The 22,512-nt window shown below is 41.5% G+C and overlaps 1 protein-coding gene across 2 annotated transcripts in view; it reads right to left on the bottom strand.

The window, feature by feature from the left end:
- LOC308090038 (H-2 class II histocompatibility antigen, E-S beta chain-like) overlaps window positions 1-22,512 on the bottom strand; it is a 99,920-nt gene that overhangs the window by 62,565 nt on the left and 14,843 nt on the right. The window contains exons 1-2 of one of the 2 annotated variants that reach the window (XM_080435065.1): window positions 19,410-19,575; window positions 17,379-17,477 (exon numbers count right to left, since the gene is read on the bottom strand). The exons of the other annotated variant lie outside the window; for it this stretch is intronic. The gene's annotated coding sequence lies outside the window, so the exon portion shown is untranslated. Of the gene's footprint in view, window positions 1-17,378; window positions 17,478-19,409; window positions 19,576-22,512 lie in introns of those variants that run through there. 2 annotated transcript variants of the gene reach the window in all.

Here is a 22,512-nt window from a genome sequence, read left to right as displayed (position 1 = left end):
TGTCGTTAACGTCTAACGACATAGGCGTGGCTAATGCTTAACTTATACTCTATCCAGGGGTCTTCAACGTTTTTCAGCGCAAGGACCCCCTATAGCTGAGAGAGAGAGAGATGAAGCAGGGACCCCCTATAGCTGAGAGAGAGAGAGAGAGAGAGAGAGAGAGATGAAGCAGGGACCCCCCACTACATTGCATACAATTGTGTTGCAGATTCAACTTTTTTCATAGATTTCATAGATAGATTCATTGAGTATCATCAGTGTTGTGTAAATTAATGCGTCCTTTGTTAATTTCAGACATTTAACCACTTAAACCTTCAAGACATAGTACTTGATTTGCTCCTTTCCCCCCCTACACCAAACCTCTTTGCCGAAAATAGCCGATCTACAAGCTCACAACGCAGCTTGTAGATCGGCTATTTTCGGCTAACGTTCCTCAGAATAGAGATGCTATATAGGGTTCAAGTGGTTAATGTAAAAAAAGAAAAAAATACCCCCTGGAGTAACTGAGGACCCCCTAGGGGTCCCAGACCCCTTGTTGAAGACCCCTGCTCTATCGTACAGCGGTTCATCGTTCCCCAAAAACAGCTCAGCTCGTAGGTCGGCGAGTTACACCATCGCTTGATGAATTATAAACCAGTATAAACCAGTATAAACCAGTATAAACCAGTATAAACCAGGCTTCAGTGTCAAGAGTGTCCAGACTGAGAGACGGCTTTAGAAATCAGGTTGGAATCCAATTTTAATTTAACTCTGAGAGTGTACAAATGGAACCAAATGGACCCATTTGTACACTCTTAAATTAACGTTGATTTTACTATATAAATTGGGGTCCCAGAGATGCCAGTTGATAGAAATAGAAATGCCATTAAATGGGGGTCCGTAGCCTAATCAATGCATGTCAAACTGGGGGTCCTTGAAATCAAAATGGTTGAGAATCACTGCTAGAGCCTTAAAAAAAATGGCATTCGCAGGAAAATAGTCGATCTACAAGCTCACAACGCGAGCTTGTAGATCAGCTATTTTCGGCGAAGAGATTTGCCAATCAAGTATAGAGGGTTTAAGAGGTTAAAAAGCACCGACGCTGATCAAAGGAACATGTGCATTCTTTGTATGATTGCTGATAAAGAGATGTCAGTACTGCCATGTGGTCTCTGTGTACAACAACACATACGGTACATTACAGACAAACCAATGGAAATCACAAAGAAAGAATATGAGCTGCTGTCTACGTCACAATAAAACTATATGGAACAATTTCCATGTACTGTATTTGGCCATGTGTATTATGTGCATATATGTATGTGCATATATGTAGGTTATTATAGTTAAATTAAATTAAATAAAAACAAGGCTGTACAAAAAAACAATAACTAACTGTATAGTTTTAGGCAATATTTCATACGGTACTATTTTGCTTGGATATGAAATTTGGCTTTCTTAGCTATGACTGAAAATATATTTTTGTGTTTTGTTTTTTAATGACAATACTTTATTACCGTTTTGAATCTTGACCCTGACAAATACCCCATTTTACAACAAATTCAAAACTAAGCCTTTAAAAAAAATTAAATAATAATACTCTAAACGCACATTAAAACAAATTTTAACTAATTGAAATAAAAAATAAAAAATGTTAAACTATAACAACCTTGGTATGTGCATGTATTTGAGTGCATGTATGTATGCAGTAATGCCAATTCATTTAACTCTCCCCCAAAGCTAAATTCACTCTTGAATTTACACTCAAGACCTTACTGTCAGTTAAACCATGAGAAAAAGTGCAATATCCAGACCTAAAGCAGTAATACCAATAGAACCAGGATGATAGTCAGTACATTCAGGACATACATTAATATCAGGTATTAGTTTGAAACAGTGGTTCTCAAACCTTTTTTTTAAAACTTCAAGGACCCCCATAACTCTAAGAGTACAAGAACCAAATGGACCCAATTTTGTACACTCTCAGAGTTACTGACCTGTAAGGTCACTTTTTGCACACTAATTAATCAAAAACACTTGTGAGATCAGGGCATTTCACAGCAGTGTTCAACCCTCTGAACAGGCTGCTCTGTTAAACTAAAGATAAGACTCTCTAGATCAGGGGTCTTCAACGTTTTCAGCCCAAGGACCCCCTAGCTGAGAGAGAGATGAAGCAGGGACCCCCTCTATATTGTATAAAATGGTGTTTTAGATTCAACTTTTTTTGTTTACGTTTACTGTTCTTTTTTCCCTCTACACCTAGACCTCTTTGCCAAAAATAGCCGATCTACAAGCTCACAACGCCTCGCAAAAAAAATAATCATACCAAACTAAGATTTGGCGGACCCCCTGTAGCAACTCTGAGGACCCCCTAGGGGTCCCGGACCCCCTGTTGAAGACCCCTGCTCTAGATCACTGGTTCTCAATGTGGAGTCTGGGGGACCCCCAGGGGTTCTTGGGGGGTCCCAGGGGGTCCCCAGCAAAAGCTCCCTGGGGGCTTTTTTTGTGTTATCCTTTTTTAGCACAACCTTGGACTGTACTAACTGTACTGTTAAGAAACGTGTTAATAAACTATTCAAATCAAATCAATCAGTCAATGGGGGTCTGCGGGCCAAATACAATCATTGGAACGTCAATCAATGGAACTAAAAAAGAAACAATGTTTTATACCATTTCAGTTCAAGTTCTCAGAGGACTTAACGTTATTCATTCGTTTATTATTATATTTCTTATTATTATTCCCGGAGCATTTTGGTGCCATATGGTCCAAAACCACATGACAGGAAAATCTTCGGCAAATATACTTTTCGGGCGAAATATATTTAGCGTAGAGCGAAAAACAGGAGGGTCTCTAGTGTGGACCCCTGGGGGACTCCGGTTAATACTCTTTCTCAGGCTTTTTTTCCCCAGGCCCCAAGTTCTGGGTAAAAACATTGATTGGCACAGGCGCAGCCATAACTTAAATGACATTATTTTTTAATTACTCATAGAATGGAATCCCTGGAACGTCTTTGGGACCAAAGGGTTTGGAACGTTTTCTCTGGCGAGCGGTTTACCTTCTGCAATATAGGCTCTATGCACAGCAGAACATATTGGAAAGAAATTGGGCCTCTTCCTTACTGTTACCAATGATACTAATGAAGGCTCTGTTCCATTCTGGTCAAACACAATCAAGGGGAGTTGATGTTGTGCATGTTGTTGGCTCACTGGAAACACTCTGCTACACCAGTGGGTCTCAAAAGTGTGGTCCAGGGACCCTCATAGTTCCTTGAAGGGGTTCCAAATGCCCTCTTGTGAGTGTGTATTACGGGTCCATTTGGTTCCATTTGTACACTCTCAGAGTTACGGGGGTTCTTGAAATTAATAAGTGTGAGAACCACTGTGCCACACTAAATGGAACAGAGCCTTAATTAGTATAATTGGTAAGCCTTGGTAAGACCTGTGAAGGCAGTAAGGCAGAGGCCCAATTTCTGGCCGCTGTACACAGAGCCTATTCTCCCTCACGGGTCACCAGATATTTCCACTGCGGTGACGTCGACAGCTGTTTCTACCGGGCCTATAATCACCTGGCCAATGATGGCTGGGCGTGTGTGTGTGGCTATTAAAGGGCTTTTCACAAGGGAAGCGACTGTAATTCATTTGAATGTGTTTTAAACCAGTGGTTCTCAAACTGTGGGGGGGGGGGGGGGGGGGGGCAGATGATTAGCTTAATTAATGTGCAACATTGTTTTCTCACTCAGCAGTAAACGAACCAACATACAGTATTAGTGTATACAGGCTATCTGCACCTGTCACCAAAGTGACATTCTGAGATAGTTTTAATACCTCTAAAAATTATAATAAGACCATTGCTGCGTCAAAATTAATCAACAAACTATACTATAAGAAATTGTCAAACATTGGCCAAATTGTCAAATTTTACCAAAGACAGAGGCAAACATTTTTGAAAATAGACGAGACGATCTACAAGCTTGTAGCTATTTCCACCTTATTTATCTGTGGAACAGAGTCAAACTAAATGTAATGCCTCAACTCCTACAATTCCAAGTGCATGTAAGGCTGGGGGGTCCACGGTTCAAAAATGATTGTTTTGTGGGGTGAAAAGTTTGAGAACCGCTGGCTTAAACGCTATCTATTCCACCGAGGAACACAGTGGGTCTTTGTCCCCGCGGATCAATGCCACAACGCAGGCGCGGTGCCGTCGTCGTTCTTGAGTTTTCTTGTCGGTTGGCGGAAGGGGTCGAGTTGAAGAACCGACGAGAGGAAGAGCTCTGCGTGGTCGAGTCTTTTCTCCGCTCTCTGCGAAACCGAACCAACGAACAAACGACCGCCGTTGTCGGAAACCCCGTCTCTCTCTCTCATAACAATTCTCTATGAATATAACTTGTAATGTAGTGAGATTGGAATAGAGTTATCAGACAGACAGACAGTCTGTGGACACACACACAAACATACATGTATATTTAGGAAAAAAACATAGCTCGATCTGCTATTTTCACTCCTTTAAAATATATATATATTTCATTTGAATTTTTTAGTAAAACATATATTTTTTTAAATCCAGTGAAGTGAGCGGTGCTATTTATGAGTTATTAATGTCATCATGCATCTCAATAGCCAATCACAGCACGTCCTGCGAAGTGACGTGCTTACATTTTTTACATTATTATTAATTTCATCATGCGTCTCGCTAGCCAATCACAGCGCGTCTGCGAAGTTTAAAGTTAATTTCATCATGTGTCTCGCTAGCCAATCACAGCACGTCCTGCAGAGCTTAGCCTATGGGCGTGTTTTCCACAGCATGGCGTCACAGCGAAAGACAAATTTTCACGACGGAAAGAAAAACTTTCGCCACAGATGGGTCCTAAACCCTCTTATAGGAGCGGTTGCACCGCTCAATAATTAAAAACTAAATGTAGGAAACAAAAAATAAAGGGTTATTTACTCAATTGGTCCGCGACCCACATATGGGTCCCAACCCAGGGGCCTCATACTGGGGTTTGCCTAGGGCCTCCTGATCCTTAAGCACGCCCCTGTACGCTGGTGTGTCTTCAGGTTACTTGACTGAGTGAAACTCTTGTTACAAAGTTTACACTGGAATGGTTTTTCTCCAGTGTGGATACGCTGGTGTGTCTTCAGGTCACCTGACTCACTGAAACTCTTGTCACAATGTGTACACTGGAAAGGTTTTTCTCCAGTGTGGGTACGATTGTGTGACTTCAGGTGATCTGACTGACTGAAACTCTTGTCACAATGTTTACACTGGAAAGGTTTTTCTCCAGTGTGGACACGCTGGTGTTTGTTCAGACTACTTGACTGACTGAAACTCTTGTCACAATGTTTACACTGGAAAGGTTTTTCTCCAGTGTGGACACGCTGGTGTTTGTTCAGACTACCTAACTCACTGAAACTCTTGTTACACAGTTCACACTGGAATGGTTTTTCTCCAGTGTGGACACGCTGGTGTGTCTTCAGCTGACCTGACTCTCTGAAACTCTTTTTACACAGTTTACACTGGAATGTTTTTTCTCCAGTGTGGACACGCTGGTGTCTCTTCAGGTAACGTGACTCACTGAAACACTTGTTACACAGTTTACACTGGAATGTTTTTTCTCCAGTGTGGACACCTCCACTTGTCTCACCCCAATCATCACTGTCTTCAGTGACTTCAGTGTCAGATTCAAGCTCAACTTCAACTTCAGAGCAGTGTGAAGAGATGTCTTCATCAATTTCACTTTTCACTGCTAGTAATGTCAACATTGATCCATCAGGCTCCTCTGGTCTTTGAAGTAGCTCCTCCTGTTCCTCTTTAATGTGTGAAGGCTCTGGTTTCTCGTGGAGCAGACTGGGGCTCCTCTCCTGTTCAGAAGATTCCTCCTCTTTACACACAACAAGGTGCAGGATGTCTAGGAGCAGAACAATAACATGATATTGAACAATGGATTTCTAAAATGTAACACTATTCTTCGTCCATGTAGAAGGCAACCTTTTCGACATGAAGTGCCATGTTTTTATCTTCTTGATAGTCAGTGTGCCTTAAGTTTAAGTATGACACCACATCAAAATGTCGTATGTCCACCTGATTTTGATTGTCCATAGGCTATACATAACAAACATTAGACTCAAGGACCCACCTATCTCCCAGACTGCCTCCCCAGTCAGAGTTATCAGGGGTCAGTTGAATTTTCTATTACTTTTTTATTTATTTAATTGTAATGTATCAGAGTGCAATACACCTCCCAACCAGTAGTGTCGCATAGTTGAAAGCATCGGAGAAAATTCTGAACAAATGGCCGCCGATCGGATTAAAAAGCTTTTTATTGAACAATACGGCAGATACAGGTACTTAGACCTTTTGCGCCTCAACTTGTTACATCCGTGGCATGGGGGTCAGCATTTTATATTTGATATCTGAACGTTTAAGTAGATGTAGCAGTTGTGAACGTGAAAAATTCTTAAACCAGGAACAAGTGGGCCCATGATGCTTGTGACAGACGAGCGTCATGTGAACCATGGCTAGCCTAGCTGTAGCTGCCTACAATAAGAGACATTCACCTCATGAATAAGGAATCCATGATCACAAATGCCACGGTGCACTTTGATTCCACGGAGGTTTAATGCGATTTGTGCGTGCGCTCTGGGCTCTCACTTTAACTGACGGGGGAACAACTTTGTTCCCATAGCCTATTGCGCTGCAGTAATCTGATCACTGGTCAGTCAGTCTATCATAGCAGCACTTGATTCTTGCAGCCCGAACCCCACGGGCATCTGCTTCTTTCACACCCACAGGCAGAATACGTAAAGAACAGCGATTTGTTGAGTATTAGCTTGTCTGGCTCCTAGTTTATCGAGTTGAGAGAGCAACTGCACACGTAGCCAGTAACAGAACGGTCATTGCGGCGAGAGGCAAGCCAATGCAGCCAATACACAACAACCATTGTGCAACACGATGGGAACAGTGAGGTGCTACACCAGCGCTGGTCGGGGATTCTTTTTTTAAAGAGGTGGTGCCATGATTTTGCACTTTTTCTGTTTTTCATGTGTCTATGAGGTTGATAGAACTTCATTAAGCCCCCTGGTGGTGTTTTTATGGTGTTTTATGTCTTCTCTGACTATTTATTTCCTCCTGGAGGCCCCTATGTCAAACGATCTATTGCTTGTATGCATATTATAGACATGATGCAAATTCAACTGTTTTTTTTTTCTTTTCAGCATTTAGAGCTGAATTAATATTCCCACAGCGTGTTTGCCGTTTTCGTAAAATTGTGATAACAATAAAGTTTACACACTATGTAATTTGAAAAATAAGGAGAAAACCTTTGTCAATTATAATAACAGCAGACAGGTGAGTTTGGAGCTAAACTGTCAATTTGCAGCACATGAACAAGACAGGGAGATCATTTCCAATGCCATGCATTACCTGGATGGTCATTCTAGGTCTGACACAATACAGCATGACAGATGTTTAGTTGGTATAAGGATTCAAGGTGCATGAAGACATGGAGCTCTAACTTCACTTGACAATCACATTAACATTACAGACAGACTCTGTCTGACAGAGTAAAGATACTACTGGTGGTTTACAGCAGTGGTTCTTAAAGTGGGGTCCGGGGACCCCTAAGGGTACTTGAGGGGGTTCCAGGGGGTCCCCAGCTAAATGATGGACAGGAACCAAATGGACCCTTATGGGTCTGTAACTCTGAGAGTGTACAATGGAACCAAATGGACCCTAACGAGTCCATTTGGTTCCATTTGTACACTCTCAGAGTTAAATTAACATTGATTTTAAAATATGAATCGGGGTCCCAGAGGTATAAATGCCATTAAATGGGGGTCCGTAGCTTAATGCATGTCAAACTGGGGGTCCTTGAAATTAAAATGGTTGAGAATCACTGCTAGAGAGCCGTAAAAACCTTCTCTTATTGGGGTCTCGGGCTTATCTTTTCAAATGGGGGTCCACGGGGTAATAAGTGTCAATTTGGGGGTCCTTTGACATGAGGTTAGGGTTAACCCTAACCCTAGCCTTTGCTTTGCACCTCATTGCTTATTATGGAGATTATCCACTGTAATGATGTAGCACTGATGTAACTATAGGGTTACCATGACAATAGTGACGTCAACAACAACAAAATCATACATGTATTGCTGCTGCTACGGAGGTAGCCCTGAAACATGACAGTTATGGAACCGAGAGTTCCTGGTTTAGAGTGGTGTTCGATGTTTTTACATTGCCAACTCTCACATGTACATAAACGTTCAGAAGTGCTTTATACCCCTGAGCCACGGATGTTACAAGTTGATCCGTTCCGCGATAAGTACCGTATCTCCCGTATTGTTCAATAAAAAGCATTTTAATCCGATCATCAGAGTGCAATACACCTCCCAACCATTAGTGTCGCATGGTTGAAAGCATGGGAGAAAATTTGGAGAAAATGGCCGGCAATCGGATTAAAATGATTTTTTATTGAACAAAACGGGAGATACGGGTACTTATCGCGGAACGGATCAACTTGTAACATCCGTGGCTCATGGGTCAGCACTTTATATTTGAAATGTGAACGTTTATGTACATGTGAGAGTTGTAAATGTAAAACAAATCGAACACCACTCTAAAGCAGGAACTCTCATGGCTAACATAGATGCAAAACAACCTGAATGAGTTGATCTTTATACCTGCTGTGTTTCAGTGGTTGAGCTGCTAACAAACGTCCTCCTGCTGCTTAACGACGACACTGTTTAGAAACGACACGTTTTACTTTTCTTTGCATTTGACTTTGATATAAATCTATGGTATTTTAAAGTGTCAACAACAGTCAGTCAACACACCATGCTGTTTTCACTACTGCATTGTGGCTCTAGAGCAGTGTTGCCAGGTTTTGTGAGAGAAATAAGCAACCAGGGCTAGGAAAACAAGCCAAAAGCAGGCCACATGAGCACTTTAAACCTATATGATCTATCTAGCCTATTTGAAAAGAGCCAATCTACAAGCTCACAACACGTTGTGACTGTGAGCTTGTAGATCTGCTAGATCTGTATTATCTTTGAAACATTTTAACAACAAAAATCTGGTGCGGGGGTCCCTGGCACAAAAAACGCAACTCGCCGCAACTTTCAATATTTACAAGAAACTTTACTTATAATACGCAGACATGGCAACCCTGATTTGTTGTTCTTCTTGTCTGGCATTTCAAGGAAGTTGCGTTTGACTCCAATGAGCAGGCGCCTACTGGGAAGGAGAAGAATAAGAAAATGTGGCACTACAGATTCCCAAACTTTTCAGACGTGACCCCCAAGATAATGACATTTGAAATGGTGACCCCTCACCCTGACAACTTAAGCACTTGGCATTGTAGGAGTTGAGGCATTTAGTTAGCATTACATACAATTAGTATCCCAACCTGAAAATGTAGCTATCTTCTGTTTAATAGAGAGCTGGAGAGACACCTGTTACTGAACAAAAGTGGGTTTCAACCTTTTTCATGCCAAGGACCCCTAAATTGATATAAATTTGGCCGCGTACCCCCATCTGAAAATGTTTTGTGCCAGGGACCCCCAGAAGCAATGATTTGAGTTAAAAATGTTCGCTTATAAATATAAATATTCAAAGATATGCAGTAATGTTCAAGATTTTTCAAAAATAGCAGATCTACAAGCTCATAGCGTGGCACTCGGTGCCGCGCTATGAGCTTGTATATCTGCTATTTTTGAATAGCCAAAGCTAAGTGGTTAAAATGATTGTGACGCTATGTTAACTAATTTTGCCGGGGACCCCCGCTGGTAGGCTACCCCCCAAGGACCACTGGTGGTCCCCGGAGGGGGGGGTCGTTATCAGTGAGAACCAGATATTAAACCAGGTTTATCAAGCTGTGGGCTATCACACAGGAGCACATTGAGAATGTATTAAAATGGCATTAACATTAACATTGAAGTTCAACCTGTGGATGGTCGTGTCCAGCAGTCCTCTTTTGGACATGTTATTAATACACAACCACAACAAAAACAACTACTTTTAAAGAGGCTTTGACATGTTTATTAATTGAAATTCAGCATCTCAACATCTAAAAGGCTACAGGTCAAGTTTTCAGGATGGACGGGGGCTGCAGGTTTGTTGGTGGAGGAGGTATCTCTCTTCAGTTATAGCAGGGGTCATCACCATGCTTTCTTGTGGTGGACATTTTGGTCTAAATTCCATTTTTGCCACGGACATACAAAATGAGTGGACAATAATATTACCAGAAACACATAAAGAGCTAGCCCTGAATGACCTTATAACAGGTCTGTAACTCTGAGAGTGTACAAATGGAACCAAATGGACCCCCATTTGGTTCCATTTGTACACTCTCAGAGTTATGGTGGTCCTTGCAAATAAAACATTTAAGAACCACTAGTACTAGTAGGACTCCTAATGTTCCATACATAGTGTCATAGTAAATCAGAGTCATACATATTCTGAAGAAAACTAAATAAGAACATTATAATGGTGTGTAAATCAAAAAAATTGCCACGGACAAGACCAAGTCTTTGCCACGGACACATTTGTCTGTGTACGGACATGTTGATGACCCCTGGTTATAGTCTTGCTTGATCTCTTTTTTTTTAAACATTTTTAGTTGGCAGCCATGACCTGGTCCTGTTTTTTTTACCAACACACAGACGTAAAGGGTGTTCAATGGCCTTGGTTTATGGAAAAACATGCAAAAGCGTCAAAATGGCGTAAGCTGGTTTCTGCCGGACAGCATTATTGTTACCGTTAACACTTGAAGGGATATTTCACTTTAAAAAAAACGTTGGGTCATTTCATCGTCTTACTCAGGCTTTTGGGAGCACCCCGGACAGTTTTTAAGTTGCTTGATTCAGTATTTAGATATTTGATATTCATTTTATCAGACACGCCCCCTTCCTATACAAACCCATTGTAACTACAAACTCCATTTTAACCATGTTAGATTCATCGGAAACACCCGTCCTTGGTTCTGGTGACTGATATTGTCCTTCTAATACGTGAGGAGACTTTTTTTCATTTATTTTTAATATATTCTTTGGAGAATGAAAATAATTAAATACAACAAAAAAAAATGTATTAAAAATGGAGTAGAGATCAACGCTGGAGCAACACAGACTTTTTAAGCCTTTTATTTATTTAGGTGCAAGTATAGACTGACGTTTCGGTCTTTTGACCTTCCTCAGAGTCAGCTGATTAAAAATAGAGTTTGAAGTTATAATGGGTTTGTATAGGAAGGGGGCCTGTCTGATAAAATTAATATCAAATATCTAAATACTGAATCAAGCAATTTAAAAACTGTCCGGGGGGCTAAAAAAAACCTGAGTAGACGATAAAATGACCCAACGTTTTTTTTAAAGCGAAATATCCCTTTAAAACAAATGAATGTGAGGATTGAAAAGAAGAAAACAAAAGAAATGGAGAATGTCTCTAAAGCAGGGGTTCTCAAACGTTTTTTCGGCCGCCTGGGCCACCACACAGGCAGAGGGCCCCATGAGATCTCAACACTAGGGCCTCCCTCAAACCAGAGGAGACAACTCTTGAGCGCTGCATTTACATTTGAATCAGCACAATCTAATCTATATTCACACTCTCTCTCTCTCTCTCTCTCTCTCTCTCTCTCTCTCTCTCGACCAAGGGGCCTCATACTGGGGTTTGCCTAGGGCCTCCTGATCATTAAAAGCACGACCCTGTACGGTGGTGTGTCTTCAGACTACCTGACTCACTGAAACTCTTGTTACACAGTTTACACTGGAATGGTTTTTCTCCAGTGTGGACACGCTGGTGTTTGTTCAGACTACCTGACTGACTGAAACTCTTGTCACAATGTTCACACTGGAATGTTTTTTCTCCAGTGTGGACACGCTGGTGTTTGTTCAGACTACCTGACTCACTGAAACTCTTGTTACACAGTTTACACTGGAATGGTTTTTCTCCAGTGTGGACACGCTGGTGTGTCTTCACACTACCTGACTTACTGAAACTCTTGTTACACAGTTCACACTGGAATGGTTTTTCTCCAGTGTGGATACGATTGTGTGTCTTCAGATGACCTGACTCACTGAAACTCTTGTTACACAGTTTACACTGGAATGGTTTTTCTCCGGAGTGGGTACGATTGTGTGACTTCAGGTGACCTGACTGACTGAAACTCTTGTCACAATGTTCACACTGGAATGGTTTTTCTCCAGTGTGGACACGCTGGTGTGTCTTCAGCTGACCTGACTGACTGAAACTCTTGTCACAATGTTCACACTGGAATGGTTTTTCTCCAGTGTGACTACGCTGGTGTATCTTCAGGTTACCTGACTCACTGAAACTCTTGTTACACAGTTTACACTGGAATGTTTTTTCTCCAGTGTGGACACGCTGGTGTCTATTCAGGTTACTTGACTCATTGAAACTCTTGTTACACAGTTTACACTGGAATGGTTTTTCTCCAGTGTGGACACCTCCACTTGTCTCACCCCAATCATCACTGTCTTCAGTGACTTCAGTGTCAGATTCAAGCTCAACTTCAACTTCAGAACAGTGTGAAGAGATGTCTTCATCAATTTCACTTTTCACTGCTAGTAATGTCAACATTGATTCATCAGGCTCCTCTGGTCTTTGAAGTAGCTCCTCCTGTTCCTCTTTAATGTGTGAAGGCTCTGGTTTCTCGTGGAGCAGACTGGGGCTCCTCTCCTGTTCAGAAGAATCCTCCTCTTTACACACAACAAGGTGCAGGATGTCTAGGAGCAGAACAAGAACATGATATTGAACAATGGATTTCTAAAATGTAACACTATTCTTCCTTTGTCCATGTAGAACAGGGGTCGGCAACCTTTGCAATGTTTTTATCTTCTTGATAGTCAGTGTGCCTTAAGTTTAAGTATGACACCACATCAAAATGTCGTATTTCCACCTGATTTTGATTGTCCATAGGCTATACATAACAAACATTAGACTCAATGACCCACCTATCTCCCAGACTGCCTCCCCAGTCAGAGTTATCAGTTTGAATAAATGTAGAATGATGTGCAGGATGTAATTTGTATATAGATGTGAGGAGACTTAATTTAACTGACTAAACCTTTTTTGAATATTTAATTTTAAAAGGAAAAAAAAACTCTCACACTTATGTCAGTGTGCCAATGATCACCCTCCCCTGCGCCAATGTTGGCACTCGTACGTAAGGGTGCCTACCCCTATTGTGTAATAATTCATTGTGGCCCTTTGATGTCATCGTTTTCGTAGGCTTGCTTTCCAGCTGCCCAGGGAGCATTGTTGTAGCCAACAGACCAGCACCTTCCCCACAGGAGTCAGCACTAACCGCCAGTCCTTCCCGCTCTACTCCTGAGGCCCACATCACCGTTCAACTCTACGTTACTCTGCAGGCTGCCATCGCTCAAACCCAAGCTACCCTGCAGACCAATGCCAGCGTTCCAACTCCACACTACACTGTTGCGCATCTCCGCTCAACTTCACGCTATACCAATGTTTTCTCTATACTTGCCTACTTGAAACTTGGCACTTAAAGTTGCGGTTGAATGTATAGACCCCTTAACAGACGACGTCATACTGATAAGAACCAGTATGCGTGCAACCAGTATGCGCGCAATGAAACCCATTCTGTCAGGTCTCGCTAGGACGCGCCTCACTAGCCAACACACAAGAGGGGGTTGGGGTGTGCTGAAACCAGCGCACCCCAAAACAACAGGTTGGGAATTGATTGCATGAAACAATCACCTGTGCGTCCAGTCTCAATGTTAGTAAACAAATAATTGGTCCATAGCCCAGGGGACGGCATCCTTTTTGACATGAGTGCCATGTTTTAATTTTCTTGATAGTCAGTGTGCCATGTCAACATCTAACTATAATTTGACAAACCTCTGTCTTGGTGTCTTGGTCTCAGCAAAACTGTGTCGCCCGTTTCTCCTCACTGGCTGGAGCACTTGATCTGATTTTGCACACAGCCATTGCCCATTACCATCTGAACTTAACTGCGAAGCCGGTTTCTCAATTTCATCAAATCTCTTTATTAGCCATTATGTGTCAAACAATGGGAGATAACGTTGCCAGGTTTCGCGCGAGAAACAAGCAGCAAGGTCTGTACTTTCGCCTGCGCCCTTCACCGGGTATGGTCTAGTTAAGTTTAATTATGACACCACATCCAAAAGTTATATTTCCAACTGATTTTGATTGTCCATATACTGTACATAACTGTTTTTTCTTCTTCTTTATCGGGATGTAATGATCATTAGACTCCCAGACAATTTGCTATGTACCCTCTACACCAAATGTCTTTACCTAAAATAGCTGATCTACAAGCTAGAGATCTTGTAGATCAGTTAATTTCAGCAAATGTTACACCCCCCCCCCCCCCCCCAAATAGGGATGCTAGGGATCAGTGTTATTATTGTAACAGCTCTACAACAAAACAGAAAATATGAAAGAAAGAGAGAGCATATGAAACTTACTGAGGTGTGGATGGTCTTCAGGTTCCTCCTGTTTAATAGAAATGGCACTGGCTGAGTCTGGAGAGTTCATCTTCACCTGCAGTCTGGACTCCACACACTGGTCTGAAATGAAGTAATTGAAAAAGGACTTTAAATGAAGACCTTAATGGTCTCAAAATAACAATGATATTTGCAGAAGGCAAAATGGCAAAGCCCAACTCTCCCACATATGAATCTTGGGTGCAAAGATTATAGGATTCATATATTAGGGAAGAAATCCTTCGTAATTTAGGATTGCACAAGGAAGAATGTGTCAAAAGGTGGATTCCTGCGATGCAAATAATGGTCTTAAGTGAATAAGCTGAAAGTAGCCAATCAGTTTTTCATGTTTCTGCAACCAGACAGAGTGAGCAATTTGTTTTAATCATCAGGATATTATCATTGTCATGATATATTTTGTCATGATTATTTCTTAGTAAAATTAGATATTGTGACAGCCCTACAACAGAAGAGAAAAGAATAGTGGGTGGTCTTCAGGTTCCTCCTGTTTAATAGAAATGTCCCTGGCTGAGTCTGGAGAGTTCATCGTCACCTGCAGTCTGTCTTGTTATGGACATGACAAACCTAAAATGCTGTTCTAACACAGTATTGGTGAGATGTCAGCTATACTCCATATGAAATATGAAATCTAGCCTAGCTGTAGCCCTGAAACATGAGTCATACCATGACATGGGCCCACTTGTTCCTGGTTTGCTATTTTTTTTACATTTACAACTGTCACAATGACATAAACGTTCAGATTTCAAATATAAAGTGCTGACCCCCGAGCCACGGATGTAACAAGTTGAGGCGCAAAAGGTCTAAGTACCTGTATCTTCCGTAGTGTTCAATAAAAAGCATTTTAATCCGATCGGAGGCCATTTTCAATTTTTTTTGTAATGTATCAGAGTGCAATACACCTCCCAACCAGTAGTGTTGCATAGTTGAAAGCATCAGAGAAAATTCGGAGACAATGGCCGGCGATCGGATTAAAAAGCTTTTTATTGAACAATACGGCAGATACAGGTACTTAGACCATTTGCACCTCAACTTGTTACATCCGTGGCTCGGGGGTCAGCACTTTATATTTGAAATCTGAACGTTTATGTAGATTTGCGCTGCAGTAATCTGATCACTGGTCAGTCAGTCTATCATAGCAGCACTTGATTCTTGCAGCCCGAGCCCCACGGGCATCTGCTTCTTTTTTTTCCTTTTTTTTTATTGTTTATTGTTTATTCAGATTTCAGCATGATCACAGATGTTTAAAAAGACAGGTGCCATTAAAAACACTGAATTATTTTGCTGATTACAATATAAAACTTCAAATCTAAAAAATGCAATTGCCTATCTAAAAATCTAGTAACATAAAACAATCTAACATCCACTATCATTTAAAAGTCTGCACATATATGGGATTGGTGATTTCTTGTATCTCTCAGTTCGGCAATGTAGAGTGTCCAGGTCATCTCCATTCCTTGTTTGGCGACCAGAGATCTCCTTCCTGAGGCAGGGTAGCCAGTTTCTGAAGTTGGACTTAAACAGCTTCCTGGCAAAGTCGAGACACAGTTGAGTGCGCCTCTCTGCTAGGGTGCACAATGTGAGGCTGCGGAGAGCCTCTGTGTATCCCGAGTACCTCCGGCCAAGTATGATTTTGCAAGCCCGTTACTGAACTCTTTCCAGTCTTTTCGTCTGGTCAGCAGTTAAGGAACTGTGCCAGACTGGGACTGCATACTCCAGCACCGGACGCACATAGCCTGTGTAGATCGAAACCAATTCAGGGTCTTGGACCCCAAATTTCTTCAGGCGACATAGGACGAAAAGCTTTCTATTGGCTGAGGTCAACATATAGTCCACCTGGCTGTCCCATTTCAAATCAGCTTGAATGGTGACCCCCAGAACCTTTACTGTGTCACAGACTTCTAGTATGTTTTGGTCAATGGAAAGTGTTGGGAGGGCCGGTTTTTGTCTCATGAAAGTGACAGTGTTTGCATTTTCTTGGATTGAGTTTCATTTTGTGCTCGTTTACCCAGATGTCCAAACCATTCAGGGTCTGTTGGAGGGTGCAAGGTACCTTGGGCCTCCACGACTGGGCCATAGTCATATCATCCACATATTTCCAGTGGTTTGGTCCATCCTGGAGGGCACTGTTAATCAGTGCGAGGAAGACTATAGGCCCTAATACAGTCCCCTGTGCAACTCCACATGTGGGATATTCCCAATCAGACAGATGTCCCTGGTAGCGCACTTTTTGCTGCCGGTCAGTCATGAAGCTGCAAATCCATGGAATCAGACCCGGTCTCACTCCTAGATCAAGGAGACACTGCACTGCCACTGTGTGGTCTACGGCATCGAAGGCCTTGGCAAAGTCAGTTGTGATTACTGTGCACACTGAGCCTGAAACATCACTGGTCCTATACACAAAGTCCATTAAACTGACTAGATTGTGTGTGCTTCTTTCACACCCACAGGCAGAATACGTAAAGAACAGCGATTTGTTGAGTATTAGCTTGTCTGGCTCCTAGTTTATCGAGTTGAGAGAGCAACTGCACACGTAGCCAGTAACAGAACGGTCATTGCGACGAGAGGCAAGCCAATGCAGCCAATACACAACAACCATTGTGCAACACAATGGGAAATTTGGGGTGCTAGACCAGCGCTGGTCGGGGATTTTTTTATTTAATAAATAGACCAGCGGTCGGCGAGATCGACAAGCCGATTGCTAGGCCCTTCTGACCTCCCTTCCGTTGCCTATGGTGTGTGCACCACAAGGCAACATGGCCAATTTGTTTAATCATCTTTAATCATCCGCATATTATCATATATTTTGTCATGACTATTGCATAGTAAAATGTTCATATTGCGACACAGCTCTACAACAGAACAGAAACATATTTAAGAAAGAGAGAGAACATTAAACGTACTGAGGTGTGGATGGTCTTCAGGTTCCTGTTTAATAGAAATGGCACTGGCTGAGTCTGGAGAGTTCATCTTCACCTTTAGTCTGGACTCCACACACTTGTCTGAAATGAAGGAATTGAATAAGGACTTTAGGGTTCCATGGTTCTACTTCCCCTAAAACGGTGATCATTGGGTATTATTAACCCATTTAGACCTGAGGCCCATTCTAAAAACGCCTTCTAAATCCTGACCTAAGTTTTCTGAAAAACTTCAAATATTTATTCCAAAATGACAAACAATGTACAGTATGTTGCTATATACTGTACATAACAACAAGAACCCTAAAAGGGGTTCCCGTCCTGTATAGTTACAAAAACGGGTCCCCGCCCAAAATGGGTTAATATATGAGGAAGAATGTTCTTCCAAAATTTGTGTTAAAATTATATTTTTATGTGGACAAAACCCACCAGTTCAAAAGATATAGGCCTATGGCCCTATGTGAAACCATCTATTGCTTGTAGGCTTATGCATATTATAGACATGATGCAAATACAACTGATTTTTTTTTCCTTTTCAGCATTTAGAGCTGAATTAATATTCCCACTGCGTGTTTGCCGTTTTTGTAAATTTGTGATGTAACAATAAAGTTTACACCCTATATAATTTGAAAAATAAGGAGAAAATCTTTGTCAATTGATAATAACAGCAGACAGGTGAGTTTGGAGCTAAACTGTCAGATCATTTCCAATTCCATGCATTACCTGGACGGTCATTCTAGGTCTGACACAATACAGCATGACAGATGTTTAGTTGGTAGAAGGATTCAAGGTGCATGAAGACATGGAGCTCTAACTTCACTTGACAATCACATTAACATTACAGACAGACTCTGTCTGACAGAGGAAAGATACTACTGGTGGTTTACAGATCGTGACCCCCCAAGATAATCATATTTGAACTGAGGACCCCCCACCCTGATAAGGGTAGGAGTTGAGGATCTGCTATTGTGAAAATAGCAGATCTATAAGCTCGGCTATTTTCAAAACGTTTGCCTATTTCTTATATTATTTGACAATTTGGCCAATGTTTGACCAGTTTTTTATAGTACTTTGTTGATTGCTTTTGATGCAGTAAATTATTTTCGAGGTATTAAAAAGGTCTTAAAGGTTTAGGGTTAGGGTTAGGGTTAGGGTTAGGGTTAGGGTTAGTTACTTCACTGTCACCTGGGGACCCCCCAAAATCATGTGGGGACCCCCCTGGGGGTCCCGACCCACAGGTTTAGAACCACTGAACTATAGGGTTACAGTGACAATAGTGACGTCAACAACAACAAAACCATAGCCTGGTCCCAGGCTAACAAAACCATACATGTATTATTGCTGCTGCTATGGTCTGGAGCTATTGTTTGTGTTTATGATCACCTTATAACAACCTAACAGCTATTAAAGTAATTGGATTTATGTTCCAACTTAAACGATGCGTTAATAAAGACAAATAGATTAAACAAGACGTGATCCGTTCATCTAAAATGATACATAGATGTAGCCCTGAAACATGACAGTCATGGAACCGAGAGTTCCTGGTTTAGAGTGGTGTTCGATGTTTTTACATTGCCAACTCTCACATGTACATAAACGTTCAGAAGTGCTTTATACCCCTGAGCCACGGATGTTACAAGTTGATCCGTTCCGCGATAAGTACCGTATCTCCCGTATTGTTCAATAAAAAGCATTTTAATCCAATCATCAGAGTGCAATACACCTCCCAACCGTTAGTGTCGCATGGTTGAAAGCATGGGAGGAAATTTGGAGAAAATGGCCGGCGATCGGATTAAAATGCTTTTTATTGAACAATACGGGAGATACGGGTACTTATCGCGGAACGGATCAACTTGTAACATCCGTGGCTCATGGGTCAGCACTTTATATTTGAAATGTGAACGTTTATGTACATGTGAGAGTTGTAAATGTAAAACAAATCGAACACCACTCTAAAGCAGGAACTCTCATGGCTAACATAGATGCAAAACAACCTGAATGAGTTGATCTTTATACCTGCTGTGTTTCAGTGGTTGAGCTGCTAACAAACGTCCTCCTGCTGCTTAACGACGACACTGTTTAGAAACGACACGTTTTACTTTTCTTTGCATTTTACTTTGATATAAATCTATGGTATTTTAAAGTGTCAACAACAGTCAGTCAACACACCATGCTGTTTTCACTACTGCATTGTGGCACTAGAGCAGTGTTGCCAGGTTTTGTGAGAGAAATAAGCAACCAGGTCTAGGAAAACAAGCCCAAAAGCAGACCACATGAGCACTTTAAACCTATATGATCTATCTAGCCTATTTGAAAAGAGACAATCTACAAGCTCACAACACGTTGTGAGAGTGAGCTTGTAGATCTGCTAGATCTACTATTATCTTTGAAACATTTTATCAACACAAATCTGGTGCGGGGGACAAAAAACGCAACTCGCCACAACTTTTAATATTTAAAAGAAACCTTACTTATAATAAGCAGACATGGCAACCCTGATTTGTTGTTCTTCTTGTCTGGCATTTCAAGGAAGTTGCGTCCGACTCCAATGAGCAGGCGCGCCGCCTACTGGGCAGGAGAAGAATGAGAAAATGTGGCACTACAGATTCCCAAACTTTTCAGACGTGACCCCCAAGATAATGACATTTGAAATGGGGACCCCTCACCCTGACAACTTAAGCACTTGGCATTGTAGGAGTTGAGGCATTTAGTTAGCATTACATACAATTAGTATCCCAACCTGAAAATGTAGCTATCTTCTGTTTAAAAGAGAGCTGGAGAGACACCTGTTACTGAACAAAAGTGGGTTTCAACCTTTTTCATGCCAAGGACCCCTAAATTGATATACATTTGGCCGCGGACCCCCATCTGAAAATGTTTTGTGCCAGGGACCCCCAGAAGCAATTATTTGAGTTAAAAATGTTCGCTTATAAATATAAATATTCAAAGATATGCACAAATGTTCAAGATTTTTCAAAAATAGCAGATCTACAAGCTCATAGGCACTCGGTGCCGCGCTATGAGCTTGTAGATCTGCTATTTTTGTCGTTATCAGTGAGAACCAGTCATACAACAGGTTTATCAAGCTGTGGGCTAGCACGCAGGAGCACATTGAGAATGTATTAAAATGGCATTAACATTAACATTGAAGTTCAACCTGGAGTCGACTAGTGTCTCTCTCACAACAACTGTGGATGGTCGTGTCCAGCAGTCCTATTTTGGACATGTTATTAATACACAACCACAACAAAAACAACTACTTTTAAAGAGGTTTTGACATGTTTATTAATTGAAATTCAGCATCTCAACATCTAAAAAGCTATGAGGTCAAGTTTTCAGGATGGATGGGGGCTGGGGTTGGTTGGTGGAGGAGGTATCTCTCTTCAGTTATAGCAGGGGTCATCACCATGCTTTCTTGTGGTGGACATTTTGGTCAAAATTCCATTTTTGCCACAGACATACAAAATGAGTGGACAATAATATTACCAGAAACACAAAGAGCTAGCCCTGAATGACCATATAACAGGTCTGTAACTCTGAGAGTGTACAAATGGAACCAAATGGACCCTTACGGGTCCATTTGGTTCCATTTGTACACTCTCAGAGTTACGGTGGTCCTTGCAAATAAAACATTTAAGAACCACTAGTACTAGTAGGACTCCTAATGTCCCATACATAGTGTCATAGTAAATCAGAGTCTTACATATTCTGAGGAAAACTAAATAAGAACATTATAATGGTGTGTAAATCAAAACATTTGCCACGGACAAGACCAAGTCTTTGCCACGGACACATTAGTCTGTGTACGGACATGTTGATGACCCCTGGTTATAGTCTTGCTTGATCTTTCTTTTAGTTGGCAGCCATGACCTGGTCCACCCAGCTGCTGAACTGGGCCACGCGGGAGTAGACGCCGGGCACGGAGGTGGAGCAGCGGCTGCTGCCCCAGGACACGATGCCGACCAGGGTCCACATGTTGTCCTTCTCACACACCAGGGGACCACCGGAGTCCCCCTGAGACAGGGCACAAGCAAGGACAGGAGACAGGACACCATTAACAAGAAGCAGACCATTAAAGAATCACTCAATCAATTTCTTCACAATCCTCAATACCATGGACGGGTTACCAGTGGTGGAAAAAGTACTACATTTTTTTGCTCAAGTAAAAGTATCAATACTGCAATGTAGAAATACTCTGTTACAAGCGAAAGTCCAGAATTGAAAATGTACTTGAGTAAAAGTATCAAAAGTATCAAAATATACTTAAAGTGCCAAAAGTAGAAACTCATTATGCAGAATGTCCCATTTCAGGTGTAAATGTAAAAAAATCATTTGAAAATGGCAGATCTACAAGCTCACAATGCGTCGCATCGCGGCGCATTGTGAGCTTGTAGATTAGCTATTTTCAAATGGACAAAAACAAAGTAACTAGTAACTAAAGTTTCCAAATAATTGTAGTGGAGTAAAAGTATAATATTTGCCTCTGAGATGTAGTGAAGTAGAAGTAAAAGTATTGGAGATTGGAAATATTCAAGTAAAGTACAAATACCTCAAAATTGTACTGTACGTAAGTAAGTACATGTACTTAGTTTCTTTACACCATTAGACCCTGCACGCACACACACACACACACACACACACACACACACACACACACACACACACACACACACACACACACACACACACACACACACACACACACACACACACACACACACACACACACAGGTTTACTTTTTAAATGAATAGAAGGTGGTATAGGGGGAAAGTCCTTTGAGGTAATTAAATCCATATGTAACCACCCTGGCCAAAATAGGGGTTACTAAAATCATAAATACTACTGACTACGCCAGTTGGATTTAAACCAACAAGCCAATTAAGGCTCAACATTAAAAGGAGGTTCGTTTAACAGAGCTTTGAAAACTGGGTAGGAGGCTCAGCAATGACACCATGATGTTGCAAATGTTTTACATTTTATTCACATTAAATTATTTAAAAAAGATTATGCCACTGCAATACAACTGGTCAATAGAACACATCTCCCCAAGCATTGTCCAGAGCAGATAAGCCACAGCACACAAAAAGGGAGTAATTAACTCATAGGTTAGTCGTTTCA

Source organism: Gymnoscopelus braueri (assembly GCF_963280865.1).
Source record: "Gymnoscopelus braueri genome assembly, chromosome: 1".
NCBI classification, from domain to species: Eukaryota; Metazoa; Chordata; class Actinopteri; order Myctophiformes; family Myctophidae; genus Gymnoscopelus; species Gymnoscopelus braueri.
The sequence above is the reverse complement of the archived record's forward strand: the minus strand, read 5'-3'. Positions and strand labels throughout refer to the sequence as shown.